The following is a 12,447-nucleotide window of genomic DNA, read 5'->3' as shown; positions in this document are numbered from 1 at the left end:
GATTGCCTTAGAATTATATTTTTCAGTTCCAGGAAATCTATGAAGGTTTACCATAAGCTGGGCCTGCACTGGGTGTTAAGGATCCAAGTATGAGTAAGATTTGGTCTCTGACGCCCAGGAGCTCCTAGTCCGGCTTCAGACAGACATATGGAAATACATCATTTCATTGTGTAACAATGTGGCAATTAGATATCAAGGCGTCCAAGAAGTGTAGAGGAAGGAACCACTTTTCCCGGGCTTCAGGGAATTTTCCAGAAAATGTGATTTTTTTCACCTTGAATTAATCCAGAGCAAGTATTTATTGAAACCTACTGTGCACCAGACACTGAGAAAAGAGATACAATGATTTTAAAAATGTACTTTCCTGTGCTCATGGATCTTGAAAAGGTTCTATGAGTCATGCAATAACATAAATAAGAGATTGTCATTGGCATTTCAGGCAGAGAGAAAGAATGTGCAGAAGCAAAGGAGTGGGATGTTCTGAAATTTCTAGTAACTCCCCATGGCTCTGGTATTGGCAGCTTGGTGGCAGTGGCCAGGCATGTGGCAGGCAAAGTGAGTTGGGATTAGAATGGGGAGGGGCTGATAGACCAGCCAGAATAGAAGAGGTATAGAGTCAAGGCTACCATTAAATGGGGCAAGTAGCGTGGTTGATTGGGGTTCTAGAAAGATCACGCTGGAGGTCACATGGAGTAAATATCAGTGCACTTGCAAGGAAAGAGAAAGCACTGTCACCTGGAGAGACTGAGAAAATAACTGATAGTAATGGGTAACCGATGCTGTAAACGATCGTTAGTATTGATACATTCATTACTTCTGATGGAATTATACAGTGGCCACAGTCCTGCCCGTTCTTGAAGGCCAAATTCATGACCTTTGGAAACGACTGTAGTGCAGGATAAATTACATAATTTATACCAAGTGCCTTAAACCTTTTTATCTGGATTGATAGTAATTCTTCTCAGATAGAAAAAAAAAAAAACATGTAGTAGGAAGGTCTGTGTGGGACTCTTCACTCATTCACTCTTTAGCTATATGACCTTAGATGAATTTAGAATACCTTAATTATAAAGTAGAACTATAATCTGAATTTTACCTAACGTGAAAATTATGGAAGATGTATATAAGGCAACTAGCACAAGGTCTTGCATGTAACATAAATAAATGTTATTATTATTATTGAAATATGTCCACAGAAAGCAATCCAACTTTTAATAATAATAGACAAAATGCTTAAAATAGCAATAAAATGTATAGGATTTGTTAAATATACAGTTGTAGGTATGGTTAAATACAATTATGTGGCTATGATAAAAGGTGATGTGCCAGTTAAAACAAGGATTATATAATTACGGGGAAATATTAAGCGGTCCACTCTGTAGAACAGTCAGATCCAGTTGCCGTAGGTCACTCATCTGTTCTGCCTGCTTTCCAGACATTCTCTGTCTTGAAATGTACTTAACCGCTCCTTAAATTCACTTCATCACTCATTAGTTCATTTATTTAGCAAACGTGCAGTAGTTTCCTGCTAAGTATGAAGCCCTAAGTACTGTGTTCGTTGATCAAATAAATGGTTTCTGAGAACAACTCCTAAGACTACTACGTCACTTGAAGGCTGACGTATACCACGGGTGATGACATTCATGTTTCTTAAACAACTCTCACAGCAGGCCATACCTAGGCTGAAAAATCTGTGACAGACTTCCACGACGAACTGTAGAGAATGCTACCACGTGCTGACGTGCAGGCTGTGGACTGAACATTCCATTCGTTACACTGGAAGTCCAGAACATTCCATTCCCCATTGAAGTCTTTGTGAATGGCACCCCCGGGGGTTGTGCAAAACACAATCCTCTTGACCATACCTGGAAACTTGGGTATAGACACGGGGCTGAAGCTCAAGAACTTCCCAACAACTTCACCTCCCACTCCTCTTGGCTACATGCCCACTGGCCACTCACACCATTTTGTGGACTCCAGTTTCCCACCTCTATGCCTATGACTTGAGTCATACCCTACTTGATGGTTGGTGCCTCTATGTTTCCCTGGAATTACTCCTTTCCAAGGTGTTCCCGCTACGTTGCTCTAGTCATGTTCCCTAGTTCTCTTATTTGGCTTTATGGCTGCCTCAGGTTTTAAATGTTATGTTCAAGATCAGGGAGGCATGGGTGTGCTTGGTCAATAACGAGGAGGTTGGTGGTGTTAATGCATGAGTTGCAATCTAGATATTCCTGATGATAGAATCTACAGATCTCTTAGTATCAGAATCAGTAAAAGTCGCCAAGAAGATAAGTGCCCCTAATTATTCCTCCATGTTAACTCTAGGAAGAGTTTCTGTCATTCCTTTGTGTAAGGAGGAAGGGAGAGATCCAGGGAAGAGGGTGCACAGCTTCCCTGCTGCAGCTGTCAGAGATGCATTTGGCCAAGTTCACTATGACCCTGGGGTTTGGATACAGTCATGATGGAGAGATAATTTCCAGTGGTGATGAGGCCTGTGGCATGCTTCCAAGCTTCATGACATAAATTGCCGCATTACTGTGAGAGTCTTCTCTATTACTAACTTTAATAATAATTATACTTTAATTATGCCTTTTGAGTGCTAGACTAGCCACTTTCTCTCTGGTTCTTATACAACCCATCAAAATAGATATTATTACCCCCACTTTACAGATGAAGAAACCAGGACCCAGAGAAACTCTTTAACTTTTTCCATGGTTGCCCATTACTCAGTGGCTATGCTGGTCACGTGTGTGTGTGTGTGTGTGTGTGTGTGTGTGTGTGTGTGTGTGTGCTGGGGAAGAAGGGGGCAGGGGAATGAATAAGGTTTACTACATCACACTGCCTGTCGTCATGCTTTTTTAGATGTCTAAACCTTTGGCTTAAATGGCCCACTTACAATCCTTCCATAATAGGGATTTCTTTTCTCAATTTTTTCCAAACAGCTTGTGTTTGAAAAATAGCTGCTTATGTCCAAGGTGCATCCTAGCAGTACCTATTAAAAGGTGACTTTGTGATGGTTTGTTTTACCATGGCTAGGTAAGGGGTCTGTTTTTCTCTTTGGATAAATGGTCCACTAGGAAAAGTCCAGTGTATAAATACAGAAGGAATTGCCATTTTGGAACCATTTTTTTCCCCAGGCCCTAGGAGAAATTTTTGTTGTTGTTGTTGCTTTTAAGTTAGAGGATGCTGGGAAACCCAGCATATGGGAATTTTCTGGATATCGCAAATTGTCTACCATCCTGTTATGTATCGCTGAGCAGCTAACAAACAAAAGTGAAAACAGGTAAAATGATCCAGCTAGTCCAGGAAGTGCTGCAAATTTACATTTATCTAGAGGGTTAGGTTACTGTAAAAAGAGATTCAGTCTGAAGGGTGTTCTGGAAAATCTAGCTATGTGTTTCCATACCTGGCACACAGACAGACCTCGAGGGAGATGAGCGCCCACCTCTGTTTCATGAGCTTTAGGGCTCTGAGTGGCACTTCAATCCCCTGCCCATCGTGGAGTGGTGGTAACGATAACTTCCTTACCAAGGGAATAGGCTGAATCGAATGATCATTTACGTCCCTCTTCAGCTTTTAAAAGCCAACCTTCAGTTCGGGAAAAACAAGCTGGTCACCATTAGACCAGTGTCTGAACAAGGACACATTGAGTTGATCTGGGCCCCAACTTGGCCAATTAGCAACATGGCCTTGGACGGCCCTGATTGCTCAGATTAAGGTCTATTAAGAATTAATACGTGCCACAGCCTTGACGGTTTACAAAGCACTCTTATGAATTTTGTGCCATTTAATCTTCACAATAGCTCCATAAAGGAGGTTCATTACTGGCCTTGGTAGAAGAAACTGTGTCTCAAGGAATTTAAGTCACTAGCTTGTGAGCACAAACCCAGCACTTCTGAGAGCAAATCCTGCGTTCATTTTATGGCACAGCTCTCCTTCCTGCCACTGCCTTCTCCCTCTGCCTTGTCCTTGCCTCCCTCTTTCTCCTCTCTCTCTTCTCTTTCCTTCTGTGTCAAAATTTTGTTTTAAATTTAAAACAATTTTGAGGTCCTACATTGGGGCTCCTTGCATAGAATTTCATTTGATGGTTTCATTGGATAGTTGCAAACCAGGAAAGCATATCTAATCAAAAAGGCAATATCTATAGAATAGTGGTTTCCACCTTGTGAGCCCTGGATCCCCAGGTGGGCTCAGAGTAGACAGTGTGCAGCATGGAGACTCAGCGCTATACCGGGCAATCTACTCAGTAGACCACAGAAGGAATGAATGGTATGTCTCACCCATATCTGTGTAATTCACATCCAAATACGCGTGAGTACTTTGGGGGTTGATAAACTATAAAACTGTAAGCAAACAACTAATTTCATAGTATTGTTCCCCATTTAGGCAATTAAAAAATATATCTAGGTATAATTGCTATCCCTTGGGACAACATGAAATTTTATATTATTCAATTTGTGTCCCAGAACTCAGAAAGGTTGAGGCTTGTCCTTCACTGGATGGATAGCTCCTAGCAATGAAGCCAGCACTTTAGAAAATGTGTCCTGTATATGTGGACCTGGGGGATGGTGTAGGATCCTGGGAGTGTAAACTGGAGGAAGGTTGAAGAAATAATGTCCTTTGTTCTAAATATGGGGTGTGCATCAAGCCTCAGGCTTCATTGTCTTCATTTGCATAATAAGAGAGCTTGCTAACAACTCTGACTTTTAGGGTATTTTGCTACAGGGAAGTAATCCTCTTTCTAAATCACACAGTCGCTCAGTGACCACAGCGCTTGACCCCTGACAGACTCTGCAACGCATCTAGAAAAGAGTTAGATACAAAAGTCAACCAATTGTCATTCAAGAGATCAGGAAGCTGTTACCGAGCACTTATTCTGAAGTTCAGTAGCTCTCTGACCTTACGTCAATTATAGAATATCCCTAAACCTTAGTTTCTGCTTCTTTAAAATGGCACCATCATAGCACAGACCTTGCAGGGTGTCATGAGGACTGTGGACAGGTGGGTGAAGCTCTGTTTAGGGCCTGGAAGTAGTGTGGGTTAGCCCTGACTACAGGACTCCTGTGCAAAGTACAGTCAGCCCTTCTTAACTGCGGGTTCCACATCCATGGATTCAGTCAACTACAGATCAAAAACATTTGAGAAAAATAATTCCAGAAAGTTCCAAGAAGCAAAACTTGAATTTGCCTGCATCAGCAACTATTCCCGTAGCATTTACGTTGTGTTAGGTATTATAAGTAATCAAGAGACTATTTAGAGTATACAGGAAGATGTGCATAGGTTATATGCAAATTTAAAAAATTTATATAAGGGACATGAGCATCTGTGGATTTGGGTTTCTGAGGGGGAGTGGGGGAGGGGTCCTGGGACCAATCCCCTATGGATACTGAGGACAACTGGGAGGCAAGGTCACTGTCAGACCATGGGGGAATATGACTGCTGAGTTAAAATACTAGGACTTCACGCCGCTGACCAGATGTTCCCTGTCCTCCGGATGAAAGATCCTTATTAGCCAGAAATCACATCGTGTAGTAGAAAGAGGCACTAGACCAAGAGCTGAGTTAGTTAAATTTTCTTCTTCTCTTATATGCTTGTATCAGTTATCTGTTGCTGCATAACAAATTGCCCCCCAAAGCTTCAGCTTCCAAGGTCACTCGTTTAGGTATTGGCAGGTTTCAAGGCCTTGAACATTGTTGGACTGAGGGTCTCATTTCCTCCCTGGCTGTTGACTGGAAACCGCCCTCAGTTCTGAGTCACATGAGCCTCTCCAAATGGCAGCTGACAGCATGGCATCTTGCTTGATTAGAGCAAATACCCCAGAAGAGCCAGAGAGAAGTCAAAGTCTTTTACAGCCTAATCCCAGAAGTGACATCCTACATCATTTTGCCATAGTCTGCTTGTCAGAAGCAAGCCACCAAGGCCGTCGCAAACACAACAGGAGGGGACTACACAAGGTGCGAATACCAGGGGCCATGAGGAGCCTTTTCAGAAGTCGCCTGCCTCGGCATTCTCTTGGGTGGGATGTCAGAATCTTGGGGTGAAGATGATTATGTTTAACAGGAAGCAGTGGAAGCTAACAGCTGCTGACCTACATTGAGGGAATTTGTACACGTCTGATATTCTTCAAGAATTCTTCCCTCTGGCATGGTGGCTCTGTGGCTGGGCAATGGGCTATCTCAGCCTCTCTACCGCCTGCCATCTTTTTTTTTTTTTTTTTGCGGTACACGGGCCTCTCACTGCTGTGGCCTCTTCCGTTGCGGAGCACAGGCTCCGGACGCGCAGGCTCAGCGGCCATGGCTCACGGGCCCAGCCGCTCCACGGCATGTGGGACCCTCCCGGACCGGGGCACGAACCCGCGTCCCCTGCATCGGCGGGCAGACTCTCAACCGCTGCGCCACCAGGGAAGCCCAACGCCCTGCCATCTTGATCTACCTTGAGATGCCCAAGCATTTCCCTGGAATCTAGGAATGGGCAGAGAATGCCCCAATCTAGAGACTTGGAGGCCCTGGAGACCTAGCGCCATGTTTTAATTTCCCTCTATACCCACAGTGCTAGGACAGTGATGGATGCATGGTGGTTGTTATCACTGTTTCCTGGGTAAATCAATTTCTTAGAAGCCTGGTGTTGTAGAATGAGCCTGGATGTGGGAGTGCAGCAGAGAGACCTGGGATTGACCCACATCTGCCTGGGCCTCTGCCCTTCCATGCCCACCCAGGACCCTCAGTCTGTGCTTGAATGAAAAGGGGCTGCATCTTTTCATCCAGTCTTCAAATGCTTCTTGGATGTCTCTAAACGATTACTTTTTAAGTCCACATTTCACAACTGAAATGATTCCATTGTGTTCTGAAAATCTCCTTAATTGAATGTTCTCTTTGTCAACCCAATAAACTGCTAGTTTTGCAATAAGATTCCCCTGGCACATTTCCTGGGAGATTTAGTGTGAGAAATTCACTCACACAACTAGAAATATAGTAATAAATGCCTGTCAGTTAGCTCAGTTCTGTTGATGGATCACTTTCTGTGTGTCAAGCACCAAACTAGGCTCTGGGCAAAGCACAGTGGACCGTATAGGAACTCACAGTATCATGAAAGACGCCTCTCGTGCACTACCCTATTTCCTCATCTGAGATTTCTTTCTTTTTTTTTCCTTTTCCTATCACATTTTTTCTTGAGCCATAAATCACCGAGATTGTCTTACACACATGAAGTGACCAAAGTCGAGGGATAAATGTGCCAGGTTAAAGATGGCCACAGGGTTTTGACACTCCTCCCATTAAGAGGCGGGGTCCCATGCCCTGACCTTGGATATAAACTCGTGTGAGATTGTTTGGACCAATAAAAAATGGTGGATATGATGCATGGCCAGTTCTAGGTCTTGCCTTCGAGAAGACTGGAAGCTTCTTCCTTAGTCTCTTGGAGGCCTGAGGCTCTAAATAAATCCAATCAACTACCCTCCTGGAGAAACCTCACAGAAAGGCCCAAAAGATGACATGGAGAGGGAGAGGGGCCCAGGGGAGCCAAGCCTTCTGGCCAAACCTTGACAAAGCTCCAGGTGGGAGAATGAAAGCCATCTCGGTCCTCCCAGACCAGACCAGCCCCCAACAGAACACCACTGCCCAAATACCTGCTGCCCCAAATCGCTGTATAATACCGTGGTGGTTGTTTTCCACCATTAAGTATCAGGTCAGTTTTTCACTCAGTAATAGAAAACTGGAACCAGGTAGTATAGTCACCCTTCTGGGTCTGCTAGGCAGTTCCTCTATGAAGTCTTACCCAGAGGAATAAAGAGAATTCCTATTGTAAGATGATACTTAATAAACACGGGTTGAATGACTCCCAAGCCCTCCTTCTTCTGATGTGTCTGGCTTAGAGAGTATCCTTTTTCCTGATGGGCATGGCATCATTGGGCAGTGACTATATACTGAATTCTGATTAATCTGCGGTAGTTATATGACGTGAACATGGCTATCTCAATAGATCAGGAGCTCCCTGAGGGAAAGGGCCACATCTTCTCCCTTCTCCTCTGTTCTGTACTTGTCATAGTGCTGGGTACCTATGCACGCTGAGAAAATGCAATTCCGTTCAGAAAACAATGGATCAGGCTGCTTCCTGTCTCCTAATTCTCAGAAGGTCAGCCCTTTACGGCAAACAATTTCCCATGAAGATGGGCCCAAGAGTTGCCATGGATATGGGGAGAGTATTATCATACCTTGAGGACTCCCCCAGAAATCCCTTTCTTGATTTTCAAAAACCACCAATGCTCTAATAATTATAAAAAATATTTCTTAATAACTATACATGTGGCCTGATTCCCACTACTCTGTGCAAAATGCATCATATTCTCCAGTAACTGAGATTCAAACTCTTGACTGTCTGGAAAACCTTTCTCACTTCCGTAAGTTTCGACAAGATCCACGTTGAGCACCAGCTTTTTCAGGAATTCTCAGGTTGTGCAAAGTTCTGTCTCAGCCAAGCCATATTTCACTGAAATGATCCCTGCACATTCCTATTTTCAACTGGCTAGTTCATTGAAAGTATAGATTGCATCTTACCTATGGTTGTACATAGAAGACATTTTTTTTGCTGCTCTTTCTGATCACATTTTTTATTGAAGTCTAGTTGATTTACAATGTTGTGTTAGTTTCAGGTGGACAGCAAAGTGATTCAGTTATATATATATATATATATATACACACACACACACACATATATATATTCTTTTTCTTATTCTTTTCCCTTATAGGTTATTACAAAATATTGAATATAGTTCTCTGTGCTATACAGTAGGTCCCTGTTGGTTATCTATTTTAGCACAAAGAAGGCTTCAACAGTGCCTGCACATTATAAATGACTGACGTAGGCCTTGTCTACCGTCTACCAGTTTAGCAAAGGTGTTCATTATTATCCTTGTATAATTGTGGCTAAGAAAGGAAAGTGACTTTCTTAAGATCACCTAACCACAGGGACCCACCACAGAGGCTTGCTAAGATTCCTCCCCATATCCTGAGACTATAGGACTTCTCCCTGGTGGGAGGGCGACAGCTCCAGCCCTATCCTCCCCATGGATACACATCTTTTGTTTTCTGTGTCTGGGAAATGCCCCAGGATTCCCTGCTGTGTTACTCAGGGAGACTGTTGCTCAATCCAGCAGCTGTTCTGGAGGAAAAGAAAAAGCAGAGGTTCTGAATGTATCATACATACAATGCAATATTGAATAGAAGATCGCTAATAAGCAAGAATGCCTTGACCGTGCAGGCTCCTTCCAGTGAGGTCTAGCTCTTCATTTCCAGTGGGCGTCGCAGGAAGTACTAGTGTAAAAAATAAAACATATATATTACTAATACGGTGGCTATATAAAACAATATTTGGCCAAGATAGTTAAGATATGATTCAGTCTTTGTTCATCAAGTTGCTAAATATTATTCAGAGAGTGGAGTCACCATATGGTATAACTGAGTTTCCTTGGGAGGCTGGGTGAAATATCGTGTTGGATATAGAATGTGGAAATGTGCGTGTCTCCTGTGGTTTGAGTCTGGATCGAGCTGCAGACAGCTAATTCCATTAAGTCCTCATGCAAAGACTCCAATGCACACAGCAAATGGAGAAAGCATAGCCCGGCACGGATCACTCTAGGAGGTCGATTTCTCTTCCCAAACTGATGAAGAGTGGGCAAGCCACGCAGCTAGACCCAGATGCAATCTTGAAAGAAAAATGTGTGTGGGCAAGTGCAGTACCAGCTGGGAAAGTCTAAGTGGCTGAAACCTATGACTCAGAAATCTTAAATTGCCTTGAAATTAATGAAGCTCTGTGGGGATAACTCAGTTCATTCATGTCCTTAGCTTGCAGGCTTAAACGCTGGCAGAAGCGGACATTGTCCGAAGCTTGGAAGATCAGACCCCACAAAGGAAACACGTCTCAGGCTGGGAGATGGTCTGGGGTGCGTGTCACGGGAGCAGGGGCTGGAGAGGCAGGTGAGCTGGTATTACTTCTTCCCGTGGATGAAGCAACCTCTTTCAAGTGCCATGCTCTCTGGACCTGATTTCTGTCCCCGTAAAATGAAAAGGAGAGATCTGATGATTTTTTCCAATGTTGTCAACTTCGATATTCTGATTAGCTAGGGTCCCAGTTAAGAAACAGCATTTACCCCAGATGGTTCAGATGAGGAGATTTTAACACAGGGACCTTTTATAGATGTCTGTGCCAGGTTAAGAGAACAAATAAGAGAGAGTAAGGCACCCAGAGACCAGTAAAGGCAACAAGCCATTGTCACTCCCACGGCCAAAAGAATGAAAGGAAAACAGTGTTATTGGAGCCCAGTGAGAGTTGGAACTCCGGAGAAACCCAGCCAGGACTCTGGAGGAGGGCACCCAGTGGGAGCCATAGTCCCCGGGGGGACATAGTCCCTCCCACACACACCATGATGACACAAAGAGGGAGCAGAAAAGAAATAACTTAAACTGCATCTTATCCCCTCCCCCCTCCAGTTTCCCACTGGTGCCTCTCATTGGCAAACCCAGCTGGATGCCATGAGGCAAGGGAAGCCAGGTGAAGCAGGCCACAGGGACTGGAACAGTGTGGAGAAGGCTGGAGAATGCATCTAGAGTGGGCGAGAACACAAAAGCCAGCACATAATCTACGACTTTATACATGTGATTATGCTCCTACATTAGGGAAAAGGGCAGAACACATCTTTTTTTTTTCTGGAGAGATTGAAGAATAATTCTCAAGGAACAGAGTTCCTGAGGGCAGGGACCAGGTTTTGCTGATTTCTTTAACCCATCAGAATCTATCACAATGCCTGGCACCTAGGAGATAATCAGGAAGTATTTGGTGAATTAAAGGCTGATCACAAATCCACATTTATAAACATCTACAGGTGTCCAAGGCATGATGGTCTGTTAATATCTGTTGAGTGAATAATGAATGTGTAGGTTCAAAACAAATTACATAATCTTTCGGATAATAGGTTCTGCAAAGCTCAGGCAAACCCTTGGTATTTTTGTTCTTGTAGTTGTTTCTTTTTTTTTTCCGGCCACGCTGTGTGGCTTGTGCGATCTTAGTTCCCCGACCAGGGATTGAACTCTGGCCCTCAGAAGTGAAAGCAAAGAGTCCGAACCACTGGCATTCCCGTAGCTGTTTCGAATGTGATTGATGGTTGTCATTGCACAAGCTGTATAAATGTCCTGGACTAGGAAAATGGACCCTACATTGTGAGACCCAATGATATATTAAATGAATAAGAAAGAGGGGCTTAAAAGAGACATCTCCTGCTTTCCTCAGTGCTGAGATTCCCAGCAGGAGAATCTACAAAAGTAGAATGTTTATCGTACTTCAATACACGTGGCATCACCTCCTGACATGTACATGTTCTAACAGAGGGATGCTCTTTAACGAGCCATGGATGGACACCCAGCTCTACCATTACTCAGCTCTCTGACTTGAGACAAAAACTTGACCCAGCGAACCTCAGTTCCGGTTTAACGCTGCCTCTTAGGATCAGTGTAAAAACTGAATGAGAGGATGGGTGTCAAGTTCCTGGTAGAAAGCTGGGCATGGAATCGATGTTCCCTTGCTCTCAGCTCCATCTTTCTAGTGGAGGCATTGATTTCCTTAGAGTTGACATAAGGTGTAAGACCAGCAATGAGAAGAGATGTTTTCTGCATTGCTATCTAAATCATCTTTAACAGAAAGTCACTTCTTTTATTATGGGGACAACCCTATGGATAAGAGAAGCATAAGACATATGACAAGTTACAGAACACATCGAAATGACTATCCCTTACTGTTCGTATTTAGGAACTGATGTTCACATGTGTCATCTTAGGATATAGAGGGTCATCACAGGTACGTGTTGGCAGGTCTTCTCTTTAGTATTCACCTAGCTCATGTGTTGATACTGCTCTCCCGCACTTCTATGATGGTCAAATCCAATTCCTTCTAAAGAGGCTGAAATGGAAGATGCTTTTTTTCTTAAGCCTTCTTTGTATCTAAGCAGGGTCATGTGATAAAATCATGACTAATGGAACAAAGGGCATTTTTTGTTAGAATATTTCTTTTGGTCCTCAGTTCCTGAAACTGAGTAATAAATGTGAAATGGATGTCTTTTGTCTGGTGTAACCAGACTCTTTCAATTACACCTGAGTTTATGATAATGAGGTGACTTTTGGAAAGTCCCTAAGGATGGGGGCTGGTTGCCGAGGGAACCAACCTTGATTAGAGGATTGGAAATTCCAGCCTCACCCCCTAACCTCCAGGGAGGGGAGAGGGGCTGGAGATTGATTTCAATCACCAGTGGCCAATCATTGCATCAGTCATGTCTATGTAATGAAGCCACCATAAAAACCCAAAAGGACGGTTTCAGAGAGCTTCCAGGTTGAACCAGGAGGCACCCATGTACCTGGAAATTGAAGTACCCTGAACTTTACGAGGACAGAAGCTCATGTGCTC

This window comes from Phocoena sinus, chromosome 13 (genome assembly GCF_008692025.1).
Source record: "Phocoena sinus isolate mPhoSin1 chromosome 13, mPhoSin1.pri, whole genome shotgun sequence".
In the NCBI taxonomy this organism is placed as follows: Eukaryota; Metazoa; Chordata; class Mammalia; order Artiodactyla; family Phocoenidae; genus Phocoena; species Phocoena sinus.
Note: the sequence above shows the minus strand (reverse complement) of the source record.